Source organism: Odontomachus brunneus, unplaced genomic scaffold, assembly GCF_010583005.1.
Source record: "Odontomachus brunneus isolate Ranch 3 - 2012 unplaced genomic scaffold, Obru_v1 Obru_scaffold_091, whole genome shotgun sequence".
NCBI lineage: Eukaryota > Metazoa > Arthropoda > Insecta > Hymenoptera > Formicidae > Odontomachus > Odontomachus brunneus.
In genome coordinates this window covers 760,806-775,779 of record NW_022639541.1, presented here as the reverse complement: position 1 = coordinate 775,779, position 14,974 = coordinate 760,806, and the positions used below count along the sequence as shown (strand labels likewise).

The window sequence follows — 14,974 nt, the reverse complement described above, 5'->3', positions numbered from 1 at the left end:
CAAGGTCAAACTGATGTGATCAGTAAATACATCTTTTTAAACGCCACAACTTTTATCTGAAACATTTTTTTCTAAAATGCTTAGTTTTCGAGATATTTCACCGGTCCGGGACTTTTTGAACCTGTATATTATACTTATTCACATTCAAGTATTTTTACAACGCGTTTTCTTTTACATGCAAAAAGGGAGGCATTTCCGTTAAATAAATGAAACAGATAAAGCTATGTTCTATAAACATACGTGGTGGAAGTTGGCGTATATAGAGTTAATCAGCAAGCGTTGAAGAACAACTTATGATGCGGCAACTTATTGACGAAATTATAATGAAACAATTGTTGAATTGTGAAGGAAGTCGATCAAGTGACAATCCAAATTTCCCGGAAATTTCTCCTTAAATATGTTTGGATTTTTCACAAATTCGATCTTCGATTCAGTGGACGAGCTCTTTTGAATGTCAAAACGTTTGTATGTTTTTGGATTTTCAAACGTGGGATCTTTAAAACAATGCATACTTTTTCTTTCTCTGTCTAAGGTAGTAACGGTTCTAGTTATGGGTTATTGAAAATTAGAATGACTTCCATTTATTTACGTAAATTTGTCGATTGAATATTAAACTGTTAGTAATTATATAAAACAACAAACATCATAGTCTTGAAGTAATATTATTAAACTTTAAATTAATTGAGATTCCAAGTAGAAGAAGTAACTAGAAACATTTATGCGAAAATCTCAATTATATTGGCAAATATTTCGTATTCCTATAACGAGTTATGCGATACCCTTTACATTAACAATGTCCACGCAATCTACCAACAATTTCGTAAATTTAAAGACTGACCGTGACATAATTGGAACCGTTATCTTATCTATCTTTTTCTTTCGCTCTTTTGATCTCTTTTTTCTCGATGTCTAACACGGTTTTGATGAGAAGAAAAAAAATATATATATTACAAAGATATACGTACCTTATTTATCACATTTAAAAAATCACAGAGTTTTTCACCAATTGCTGTATTTATGATACGATATATTCGATTATTGCATAAAATTGTTACCTCTAAATCTTCTTTGGTGTTAATTATTAGTATTTTATTGCAATAAAAACTCTTTTGGGTTTCTGTCGATTTCTGTCGATGTATAATCGTTGATCCGACTTGTCTCTTAGTGCTGTCTCTTAGTGCTTTTATTTTTACAGACTAAAAACTTCTGCGGAAGCAGAAACTGAATTCTTTCGTTAAAGGTGGGGGACCGTGCACATGCGCATGCGCCTTTTTCATCATATTCAATTTATTATGAATCCTAACATTAGTTTTAAAGAAGAAAAAAAAAGGGTCTTTTGTGTTCCTTTCATCTATAATCCATTTTTCTTGTATTTTTTGAAGGCTCAACGAATATATCAATAGGTTAGGAAGCAGCTACTGACCGCTCTGTACGATGTAAAGTCTGGCAAAATTAATGAATAGGATAGAGTTAGGCTAAAATCTAGTTTAGGTTAAAGTTTAGGTTCTCGACAAAACAGATGTTTCTGTAGGCTTGCCGTCTGACCGAGGTAGTATTTTGTGCAACGCAAATAATTCGGTAAATAATAATAACGAGAGACGGGTGGGATAATATTATTTTTTCTTCTTTTTTCGAAAATGGCATATTAAATACCAACATGTATAGGCACATATGTAGACGTTACAATATTGTAAAAATTTCCCTAATCAGATAAATAATCTAATCAAAATTTTACTCGCGACAATATTTTCTCGCGATTGAGAATCTGAGGTACTTGAAGTAGTTATTAACCCATTAACGTCCAAATGTACTGAAATTTTACGCTGAGCCATTTATTTTACTACGGAAATGAGGTTTATTGTTTATAAAGAGTACCATTCCTACCAATCGATGTCGCTCTATCGAATAACATTGAGAAAATTAAAAAAAATTGCAATTTATGCAAAATTTTTACAAAATAAAATAAAAAGACATATGATTTTAGGGCTAATTTTTTCTTCTTCTGCTATTTTTTCCGTAAAAACGTGTTGGGAACACGTTTTAGATACTTTCTCGAGCGATACTAACATTTTTATGGAGAAAATAGCGGAAGAAGAAAAAATTAGCTTTAAAAACATGCGTTTTTTAATTTTACTTTGCAAAAATTTTATAAATTATGATTTTAAAAAATTTCATAAATTTCAAAAAATTTCATAAATTTCAAAAATTTTATAAATTATGATTTTAAAAAATTTCCTCAACGCTATTCGATAGAATGGCATCGAAATTGGTAGGAATGATACTCTTTATAAACAACAGACCTTATTTCCGTAGTAAAATAAATCGCTCAAATTAACGTAAAATTTCAGCATATTTGAGTGTTAATGAGTTAAAAAACAAAATCTTCTCGTCTCGTTTTCTGACTGACACTCGTAAGAAAATTAGAATTCGCGCTATCGAGGAATAACGAAGTCCGCGCGCGGACTCTCTCTTTCCCTCTCGTCTTCTCCCTCCCTTGCGAGAGAATAACGAATTTTGCGCTCCGGTATCGAGTTTAAACAGCGATGCGGGCCGCGGGCGAAATCGTTGCCTCGCGTTTTGACCGCCCAAGATTCGAAGGGCGGCCGTGCCCCGGTAGGTAATAATTATCGGCAAAGAGGGCAACTCGGCGACGGCGGAGGGGAGGAGGAGGGGCACAAGCTTAATCGTTTGGATTTAATTAGCGGATGAGGCTTTTGGGTTTAATTAGCGGTCCTGCGTAGCCAATGTCGCTTCGTTTAAAGACGCGAATGCCATCGCGCGCATCGTGCTCGCGGTGCCCTTCGCGTAATTACACCCGATGGCCGACGACGGTCGCCCGTAGCGTTGCCCTCTTTATTCCTCCCCCACCCTCCAAACTCGGGTCACACGCACGCACGCCAATGCGCGGCTGTTACCCTTTTCTCCGACGCGCTGTTACGTTTCCGTGGACTAGAGCGATCTGAGGATTCCATCATTTTGAGAAGTCCAGCTCTGCACGGGGGAGGGCAATTAAAATATCATCAATCATTGGCGATTGTTTACCTTGGCGATAAGGGGAAACGCGTGTATGACTACGTGTACGGCCACGCGAAAAGAATCCCTCGAGTTCAAGTCAGAATTATCTCGTCGAAACACGTGTCACGGCATATGCTGTGCATTTGGAAGATAACGGGTGCATTCGGGAAACACGCTATCCGGTTCTTCTATCTTTATCGCTCCATAGATATACAACAAGGATCGAATGACGCTGAATAGCGCCAATTGCGAGCTCCCCGAACGCACCCTAAGTCTAAAGCCTGATCTATAATATGCTCTTTGCTTCCTGCTTCTTTCTTTTTATCTCTTTCTGACTCAAATCTGAAACTTTAAGTCAGAGAAAGATAGGAGACAAGAAACAGAACGCAAAGAGCATATTGTAGATCAGGCTTTAAACTTGATCTATAATGTGTTATTTGCTTCCTGCTTCTTTCTCTTTATCTCTTTCTGACTCAAACCTTAAGCTTTAAGCCAGAAAAAGACAGAAGACAAAAAACAGAACGCAAAGAGCATATTGTAGATCAGGCTTACGTGATGTAAATATAATGATTATCCTCTTGATGATAGGCTTCATCATAGGCGTTAACGTGAAGCTAAACGTGAAAAAAAAATTTTGAGGAATGTAACTGTGACCGGTTTAAGATAATTGATAGGTTTCTCGTACCTAAACCTTTTTAAGCCTTTTCGCATATTATTATAGCCTTCATTTTCTTGAAATTTGTACGCTTTTTCATCTTTTTCAATCTTTTCTATACACGAGGAATTTCTGTTCGATATTTCAAATTTTTCATTTTCGCTGACATGAACGTTTACTTCGCCGATTCTGGCAGGCTTTGAAGAAGTGTAGAATTGTTAGAAAGAAAAGGAAGTAAATACAATCTTATGTACTACTATGTAAGGTAAACTCGGATAAGATGGCCATACTTTTTTAAAATGCGAAAAAATTCATTTCTTATTGTTATTTCTTAATAGCGTTTAACTTCACTGAAGCCTACAGGATAGTAGAGTCAAAAGAAAAATACTTCGGTGAAATTATTTATTACAAAAATATCAAAACATGAGCATCTTATCTAAATGTTAAAGATGGCCATAAGGAATAGATGACCCATACATATTTTATGTTCAAGATTCTGTACCTATTATTTTATAAAATAATGAAAAAAACATAATTTGACATATTCATTTTAGTATAGGATATTTAATACATATTATTTGTGAAAAATGTAATATACATATAAAATAGAAACCTCTATTACAAAACTTTAAATTTTAAATCCAATTTTTAATCAAAACATATTGCACATAAGATTTAATTACTGTAATATTGAAAGAAATTTTTGAAATATAACGACTTTTGTTTTATAAATGTTAGAATGATAGTGGGCCATCTTACTCAAAATGTGAGTAAAAGACTATTATAATAGTACTTATAAATAAATAGTGAAAATTAAAATAAAAATACACGTTATATTACAATTTACATGCCTACTTTATATATCTAACGTTGATTGCGATAGCTTAACTGTAATTTATTCAACGTTACAGCAAGTTTTAGTGGATACATGAGAAATTTTACAGGTAGTCGAAAATAAAAATATAATATAATATTCATAATCTTGCTATTTCGAAAAATGTACGCACATACGATAAATATCGATTATCTTTGTGACTGATTACATAAACGCAATGTTTTGCAATTATTAGAGAAATTACAGCCTATGGCCATCTTTCCGGTATGGTCATCATATCCGAGTTTACCCTATATGACTTCGATAGTACTTCGAGCTTATATATGACACCGTATTGTACGAGATTTTCGGTAACACCGAAAAGGCAAGGCTTCCTAACTATTCGTATTTTCTTTTCATATGAGCAGAAAGATGATTTGCTCGTTTATCTTCTTCGGGTCACCTGTATAAGAGTGTCGTCACCTCCGATTGATGGTCGGAACGCTATAATTAGAGCAGCTTGTATTCGGGTCGACCGCCGGCCAATAGTAGAACAGAGTCATTGTCCGCGTAACTCTGTGATGAAGCGACGCTTTTGTAGGTCTTTCATTGCGGCACCCACGCACGCAAAACGATCTTGAATAAATATCCCGAAGAATGGATCAAATTTCTTGGTTTTATTTTACTTTGGTAATTTATTTCCTTTTCAAGAAGGTATTTATCTGCAAGTGGCAACCTACAGGTTGCAACCACATGACCACAGAATGCTGATGCGGTCAGCAAGATCCTCGAATGTTCGTTCGTGATGATAAGTGGAACGGAGCGTTTCAGAACGAAAAAGACAAAAAGGACCACACACAAAGCACATAGGAAAAGTGATTTTAATCAAATTAGCTGATTGAATATATTATAGTTTTTCATTCTCTGATCACAAAATTTTATGGGTAAAACCTTCGAACATGGACAGATTTTTTTGCTACAGTTGTTCGAAAACAACAATTTAGATCTACTTACACCGAAGATCTATTGATTAGTTCGTTTGTAAAGCTCACAACTTGTACATTTTCCATTTCTTATGAGATGGATACAGCGTGGAACGCGTTATCGTCTCACACGTGTCGAGTCGACGATAAAAAATCGCCACGGTAACTAACTATAACTCGTGCCTAGTCCCCTTGCCCCGCGGGCGGTTCTCGACGAGTCACAGACGGAATTTCTTTTAAAGAAAGTCGTAAAGCGCGTAAACCGCGGTCCCTTTAAGCGGCATTTAAACCGGCGGCAGGCAAACCCACGAGACTGCCGAACCGATTTCTAGCAAAACCATAAACGCGTCTAAGTTATGGCGAAATATTTCTCTCTCTCTCTCTCTCTCTCTCTCTCTCTCTCTCTCTCTCTTCTCTTCTCTCCCTCCTTCCCACTCTTTCTCTCGGAAAGCATGTGGTTTTTTCGGGAGTATCGGTTTCTCAAAACTGAAATCTCATATTTATACGCATGGGACCCACGACCCATGCGTTTCACAAAAGAGTGCCGAAAGACTGTAACTGCTGAGAAGAAATATATTACGGCATACCTACCCTCTCACCCGCGGACGGACACTTTTAATTTCTTCGGACCGAGCTCCGGGGAAATGTGGATACGTTCTCAACGGTGCAATTAAATGGTCAGCCGCCAATCAGAATTTATCCGGACTGGAAATGATCGCACGCGTTGGCGATCCGAATCGTTACGATGTCTCTCTTTTTGTTGATGTATAAGTATCAACGTTCGTTGAGAGACTGTCGAAAATAATGTTTCAATGATTTTCTTGAAATTTCACTGGAAATTCATAGAAAGTGATAATTCGCGGCGATTCAATCAGCAATTCAATCAGGAATGATATAGAAATTTTCCTTTCAAAAATTTATTTATTTTTTTCTTTAAAGTGTGAATTATTTAAAACATTTTTTATTACGATTATATTATAAATTTTCGAACTCGATACGTTCTGACCGGTTTTTTTATTGACATTCATTCTTACTTTCTTTCGTTAAAACACAAATTTTATCTTAATTGAATGTTTTTCTTATGGCGAAAGGAAACTGTTTACGTTCAGTGATGATTGCCAGACATTTCCAATTTTTTTCGTGATGTCGGTCCGAGGGTTGTCAGAACGCCGCAAAGGGCCGAAGGGTTTTTCCTTCCCTACCGCGGAGCAATTTAACATGCGACTCACCTAATCTCGGTGGTATTTCAGTTGAGATCTAGCGGAAAGCGTAAAATTCGACGGTGACTCCGCGAGGGAGATGAGAGAAATAGGGTAGAAAGACGATGGAAAGGAAAGAAAAAAGAGGGAAAGGCAGAAAGAAACGTGTCGGCGCGATCATTGCAGAAGGGTAGAAAGAATAAGGTATTATTTTAGACAATGACCACTAGATTCCGGTTCTAATCGTTTCAGATTTCGGCAGTCATTGTTAGAATAGTGTGCGAGAAGTCCAGACATACCCAAGTAGGTTCTAACTTGTATTCCTCGAGTAAATCTCGCCGATAATTCGCTTAACCGCTTAGCAAGCTGTAAACGAGAGATTATACCACCGAGGAGATTGTCGATGCTTTCGCATTTAAGGACAACAAGTGGGTGCTATAACACTCGATATTAGCCGTAATAGCCATATTAGTCAAGTTAGGTAGTTTCTATAGCCGGTTATTCGAGTGCTATTCAATGCTACTTACCCGGCCGCGACTCAAGTGCTCGAGTAATGTCGAGCATTAATCGGTGGAAGTTTTTTTTGACTGAAACACTTGGCGAATTGAAATTAATCGATACCGACCGCGGTACTCGAGTAAAGGCCCCCTTATACATAGGCCGCAATACGCAAAACGCAGGGAAAACGCAGAAAGTTGAAGTTGGATCAACTCGTCGCGTACGATCGAGTTGCGAATGTGCGCAATTGCGAACTGCGTCTTGCGTGTTGCGGCCTATGTAGACTTTAACAGGACTTTAACAGGGTGATTTGCGAAATAATCGGGCACCTGTGCATCCGGGAGAATAGAAATTGCGTCGCTTCGTCAGAATTTCGCCCGATGCCGAGAGAGGAACTCCGCGGCAATATATTTTCGCGAGAAACGGCGGATCGAGAACGAGTCGGTAGACCGTCTCGGCCCGCCCGCGTATTAAGAAACGCAGAGAGCGCGCTCATTAATCATCTCCCGAACGAGAACCAAAACGCTCTCGATCGCGCGCGCGCGCGCGCGCGGAAGGAGGCTGCCGTCGCAGACGACCCTGGCGGTCACTATCCATTTGTCACGCGTCGTTTACAGACAAAAGACCGGCCGCCGATCAAGAGGCGCGCTCGCGCTAATCATCGACAATGCTCCGGAGATTCTCCTCTCGACCTTTTGTCTCTGATCGCGCGCGATCCGTTGCACGCGCGTCCATGAGGGATATCGACGTCCTTAATCGTGGTCTCGTTCACCGGAACGAAAGATGGAGATGTATCGAAAAAATTTTATCTTTATAAGTTACTATAAACGTCACCCCCTCTCCTCTTCCTCCTCTAAATATCCCGCTCGAGATGGTAGAGCTCTTAGGGGATACCTGGCGAGTATTTTCGGGAGTGTGGAAAGCAGGTGTCGCGGCCTTTGGAGCGTCAGTAAATTTGTAACCCGTGATTCGGAGCGGTCGAATTGTGACGGGGTGCCCCCGGGGTGAAAGCTCGGGGAGATGCGCGCCGATTTCAATTCCAAGGAAACGAGAGCCTCTTCGTACAATACTACCTGTTGCGTCTAGCGGACAAAAGAGTAAAGAAAACGACGACATCAATGACGAACAATACAGATTTGTATCATAGATTCGGGGCGTCAGGCCTATCGGTGACCGTTCCTCCGGCCGTGAGAATGATCTGCTCAAAGAAAACCGCCCGCATTGTCGTTACCCTCATTACGCAAGGTAACTTTTGTGCATACGGCCGGGTCAAAGAAAGGAACATTTTCGACATGTCGATTTAATGTCATTGGCCACGATCCCGTCGACGCCGTCGATTCTGCCGGAAACTCATGGGAATGGGGATCTTGTTTTGTTGTGGAACGCGAAGCGTTAATGCACTTTCCCAACTTTCGGGTTCAAACACCTCTCCAGTTGAATATCTGTCATATTTAAATAGATAGCGCGGAATGTTTTTAAAAATGTTTGTTATATATATAATTAAATTAATATTTTATATATTACGTTTTTATATATAATATATTAATTAATTAAATAATTTTGAGTTAAATATAATATAATAATTAAAACTTTTCTGAATTTCGAAGCAAACATATTTACCGGAGAAAAAAATTTGATTATATCAGTATAAAGTTTGGTTATAATAAACGAATTCGTTTAGTTCGAAGAAACAGAATTTCTGGCTTTTAGAACCAAATTCTGGCTATAAAAATAAAAAATTCTGCGTTCTTTAATTGGTTCATTCATTAAAATCAAATCTCACGTTAATATCGCCAAATTGAGCTTTAACTATTATTATTGCTTAATTTTCTCCTCATATATGTGTGTATTTCTCAATTTAAAAAAATCAAGACAGATTTGTTCAAAATTAAAAATTTGCTTCAGTAAATTTTATGTCCGACGAGTTGGTACTCAAATGCTCTCCTGACCCATATCTCTTTTTTTTTTGCATCGGTGGAACAGGTGCTGCGACCTCCCGTTAATTTGTAGCACCCTTACGTGGTGAAAAGTCGATAAGCGTCACGTTATTGGGGACGGCTGGCTGTTGTGCGAAATAACAATAAGTGGCAGGCTAATCTGGTAATAATAATCTGGTGGCCAGAAGTAAAGACTTCCCGACACGAGAAAAGTCGTTCTGCCACTTAGTTCGAATACGTGAGCATACAAACGGTACCTGCTCGGGCGCGTGACCAGATGTGCGGGAGTGGACGAGAAGAATCGTAGACTGCGGCTTAGTTGCGAGATAACAAACAGAGGATTAGTCGACCGTTCCTTTTGGAATGGTCGTAAATTATCGTTGGGAATTAAGCGGCTACGGCAACGGCTCGAAGGTTACAGTTTTACTCTTCTTTTTACGACTGACCCTTCCACTTTTGTAATCTCCCGATGGCTCAAAAGCAGAAACAACGATGCCAATCACGGACAAGCAGGAAAAAGTTATTCGCTTCCGACTTTCTCATGTAAGACCTTTAATGATAATTTTAATAACGATACAAGAAAGGGAGCGGCGTGTGCGACGTTTGAGAACGGATTCCACTGGAATGCGGAGAAAAGTGTCTGGAAAAATTTCTGCGATGAGAGAAAGAATATCTAAGAAACAAGAAATATTCATTCGATGAGTACTACAAGCAGCATATTTACTTTTGCATTAATATACATATTTTTACATTGAGAAAAAATTTCGTACAAGTGTGAGAAAAAATAGATTTTCCTAAAACTTTAACTTTTCACGAAAGCAATTGTTTAGTTTATTCAAACAAATAATTTAGATTTAACTAAAAATGTTATTAGTATTAATCGGATAAATTTGTTAAATTTTTTAGATATTTTTTTCTCTCAGTTTGCGCTTTGTAATACGAAGCTCTACTGTACAGGAGAGATTCTCTCGCAATCGCCGGTAAATTACCGTAACGGCGCGACGCGTTAATTACGGCGACGTGAAACGTATCCGCTGGATTGCTCCTAATTGATCGCGCTTTGTAAGCAGTTGGAGAGTAAGGACAGGATTGTACACTGAAAAAAAGATGTTTGGTATTTGTAACTATAATCATATAGAGAAATAATTCCTATAAATTATAGTAAAAAAACTATTTTATATGCTTTATACGCACGTTACTATCATCATTTTCGTGTTGGAACAACCAAAAAATATATTTGGGGCCAAAAATAACTATAATTTTAGTTGGATCAACCATTTTTTCTCTTAGTAGCGGTGTCGGGTGATGAAGAACGTGAACGCGCTGTCGTGTTTTATCGGAATCATATATGTATATGCTGTATTTTCTAGCCATAGTAATACTGTCCCATTAATGATTGTTACATTAATTACAATGTGGCTGAACTAAACACGTTGGCCGATGACCAACGGTCGGGGTCGATCGCGCTGAAGAACCAAAGAAGTGAGAATCGTTGGACGTGCGTTACTTTCAACACTCAGGATGTTGAAAGAGAATGGTTTGGAAAGAGCTAATGAACACAATAACGCTTGACATCTGTATGGCCGCGCTTTTGCACATATATGACACAAAATACTTGGGTTTTCATGTGTTCTTTTTCTAGAAAAAGGAAAGAAGTTTCCTTTCTTAGAAAAAGAGAAACATCTTGTTATTATGGCCAAGCAACAGCTACTGGAGGATCATTTGTATTAAATTAAGGTTCTTGGTCACCCTGATTTCGCTAACAAAACTAGGGCGTTTACTATGATTCACTACGCACATCTCTTTGTTAACAATTTGCAAATACGAGTTTATGGTGAGCCAAATAGAACCCAAGCTTTAGTCCTGGCACAACAGGCGTAATAAATCTTTTATTCTTTCGTACGAAAGCCTAAGCTTTATAAGTTTCTGATCAAATACGTTTCCCGCATTATCAGATATTGTAATCTGTAACTTTAAGACTTATTATAACTTCTATCAGCGGGAAACGCCATTTACTAAAAATCAAGTTATAGTTTGGGCCTTAAAACCTTAAAAGGCTATAGACTTATTATACCTGTCGTAGACCGGGATTTATACCTACACGCGCACGTATCGAGCACCGAAAATGTCGAGCGAGTCAGTTCATTTTTGTCGTGTTTTTTTCTTCTACAATTTTCTCCTTTTCATTTTCCGAATTTAAAAATTTTTTTTTTTGTTTTAACAAAATCGAGGTCGCACGATTTCGTAAAAGATATACGCGATTCACTGTTTGAAGAAATGCAAGAAAGATATAAATCTCTGAAAGATATAAATTTTGTCGTACGAACTGCATTCGAGTTAAATTCATTTCATAATGTTGTACGTCAGGTTAAAGTCAATCTGACACTGCAATTTGAATTGGGAAATCGTCGACGCTAAAAGATAAATTTTTCATCCAATAACACTGCACACAGAAAAATATTATTCTTTTGTTAATTCTACTTCTGATTCGCCCTTATGTGACAAGCAAACTGATTTTGTTTTAATTTAATATTCTTAATTGAATTGCTAAATTTACTAGGATTCGGAATATATTTTGAGCAAATTCGATATTTATGATGAGCTTATGATAAATTTTCCGAAATATAAAGTTATTAAATACTTGAAATAAATAACTTTAACGCAGTATATATTTTTCTATATGTGCAGTTGCACTCATTGTTTATTACAAAACTAATGATGATCATTTTTTTCATGCAACTTATCCGCTTGTATTCTCGATGCTTCATTATCGCGCAATACGCTCGCGTGTATTGTCTCGATTTTAAACGTAGAAATAATCAGAACATCTGTCTTTTTCTCTCGCTTTCACTCTCACACTCTTTTCTTTTTCTATCCGAAAGTTTGGTCTTTCGAAAAATATTGCGCTTTGTGATATGGAACTCTATTGCGGAAAGGGCATCGCCTCTCGCGGTCGCCGGTAATTTACCGTAACGTCGCGGCGCGTTAATTACGGCGACGCGAGACGCATCCGCCGGATTGTCCCTGATTGATTGCGGTTTAAGCTTACGGCAGGCGCGGAAGCAAGCATTAACCAAGCAAGCTGAGCTAGCTTTGCTTTTATCCAGTGTTGGGCATTAGTCGAAGGTCTTGGCTGACTAAAATAATCGACAATTTTGATGACCGATTTACTGATTGTTTTAGTCGAAGAAAATTTGTGTGATTAATGTAACACTGTTTTTATTCACACTGCTTTGTTTGTTAGACGATGCAAGCCTCGCTAAGCTTTACAGCTCTGACACTGCGGCGTTGTTTATTTTCGCGTCCGACCCCGGCCAGGCGAGTCGAAACGAATGTGTGTGTGTGTCGGCGACAGAATGAACTTGCGAATTTTTTCCCCTCAAAGGGGGAAATGCCATTCGAGAGTAAAAAACAGGTCTTTTTATGAGTTTTTTTTACAAAAACTGTAAGAAACATTTATAGTTTTATATAATATTATAAGTCTAAACTGTTTATTAGTAATTTTTTCACGTAAAATATTGATAAATATTAAAGATTTTTATTATTCTATTTCCAACGATAAAACCAATGATAACATATTTATTTTCAACGATAAAACCAACGATAACACATTTGTAGATTAATAATCTATTTCGTTTTTCTATTTCGGTTTACTGGTTTCTGCAAAATCATACATACCAACGTAACATGTATGTTTGTACCTTTTTCTGGAAATGCTCCATATCTATGTTTATTAATATTTTTACATAGAAAAATACTATAAACAATTTAGAGTTATAATATTGTATATATAAAACTACAAAAGTCTCTTACCGTTAAATAAAAATTCACGAGAAGACTTGTTTTTTACTCTCGAAGGGTATTTCCCTCTTTAAAGTACACATTAACGCGGGCAACTCGCTGACTCTGCGGCCGAAACAAAATATCTCCCATGAAAGATTAATAGAATAACTAGTCTACACGAGGGTAAATGCGTCAAATCGAGGACAGGGTCATTACGAAACATTTAGCTTAAGATTTCTTTTCTTCTTTTTTTTGTACACTGAGATGTAATTGACTAGCTCTACGAATGGAAAACATTGATTCTTCTTCTTCGGGTGCTGGAGACTCGAGACTAGATATCAGGAGACCCTTTCCTGGAGCGGCGACATCCCAAACTCTCTTTCTTTCTCTCCCTCTCCCTCTTTCTTTCTTTCTCACTCATACTTTCTCTCCACGTATTTAAACTTTCGTAATTAGCGACTGCGTATCGTAGCAGATACAAAGTTGGCGCGGTGACTCCCTGGCGCTCGATGTCAGTCGCGGGAGAGAGATCGTCGCGATGAATCTTCATTTAAGACCGCGATTAATCTTCGCCCCGACGTTGGGGTAATAATTTCTAATATTGCACTCGCCCGGTACGCGTTCGCGAGAAACTCAAGCCTACATATCTTATCTTTCTTCTTCGCGTTTGGTCCTCGTGTCGTCGTCGTCGTTATCTGTTCGTGGAATGTCTGTTGTTTCGTCGATTAGTCCTTGTGCGGCGTTCCCTGATAACGATAAAATAACGATAAGAAACGGGCAGTGTGTTGACAGAATACAATTTACATACGTAATCTAATGACGGTCTATCAATGTCTTCTACCAAAAGAAGACGATAGTAAAAGAAGGATATCTCTCAATATCTAGCCCATGAGAAGCCACGTCGACCATTCAGCTACTTATGGATGGATTACATGTGTCGGGCCTTTAACGGGCATAAAAATTCTACGCACACGAACAAGAGGGTTTCCGTCTCGCGCCCCTAACACTTCGTCCCTTCTTGTGCCGCCGGCGTCGGCGTCGGCGGCTCGGCTCGTTCTACTTACAAATTACACTTCACTTACACGGACTAAAACTTATCCACGATCGTATAAGTACAATCACGGTAAAGACTTTCGATTTCATCGATTCGCGCGATTCTGCTGCGACCCGACGCGAGACCGCTGGACGCTAACGTACATACACTGGCTATAGCCTCTTGGAACACAATCGTCACTCTCTCTCTCTCTCTCTCTCTCTCTCTCTCTCTCTCTCTCTCTCTCTCTCCTTCTCTCTTTTCTATTTTGCTTGTTCCAGTCGCTCCCAGATATTCGTGCGCCTTGTGAGAAAGAAAGACTATAGTAAAAGTAAAAACTGGAAAAAATTTGTGCTTCGTTTCCTGAAAATTGTATACGCAAAATAGTTCGAAATTAGTTACATTACGTTGTAATGTACGATTCAAGTAATCGAGACTTTTGCCGAACTTTTTTGTACGACTGAACACGTGGCGCTTATAGGCGCTCGAATAACCGATGACTGAACGACAGCAACTGTTTTCTTGTTGTTTCATACAACCATATCGTTGGCATCTTCCTGACTAATTTGACGAGGTATTATCGGCGGATGTGGAGTGATCGCTTATTTTCGACTACGCGTTTGAAATCGTCTGTCGGTTTCGCGTTTGTCCATTGCGATTCTGTTATGGCGGACGCGTTCTCTTTGGCTACCTCTCGGTCGTAAGAATAGCAATTCGGTGCTACATGAAGAAAATATTGTAGTAAATATTACAATACAATTTTAGTAGTCCGGGAAATAGACTGACGCCATTACGAACATTGTAATAAAACATAGTGAAAATGACTATAAACATAATAATTTTCACTACATTTATAGTAATGTTTATTATGTTCACTTTTATTGTGATTATTATGGTCACTTTTATTGTACTTTATTATAATTTTCATCATAGTGTCAGTCTATTCCCGAAATACTAAAGTTGTTTTGTAATTTTTACTACAATATTCTCTCCGTGTAGAGTTTGTTCACGAGTCTCTCTCTCTCTCTCTCTCTCTCTCTCTCTCTCTCTCTCTCTC

General features: G+C 38.1%; 1 protein-coding gene across 1 annotated transcript in view; it reads left to right on the top strand.

Annotated features, from left to right (window-relative positions):
- The window catches only part of LOC116848197 (protein ABHD13), a 183,002-nt gene that overhangs the window by 97,570 nt on the left and 70,458 nt on the right, over window positions 1–14,974 (top strand). The gene's annotated exons all lie outside the window — the stretch shown is intronic.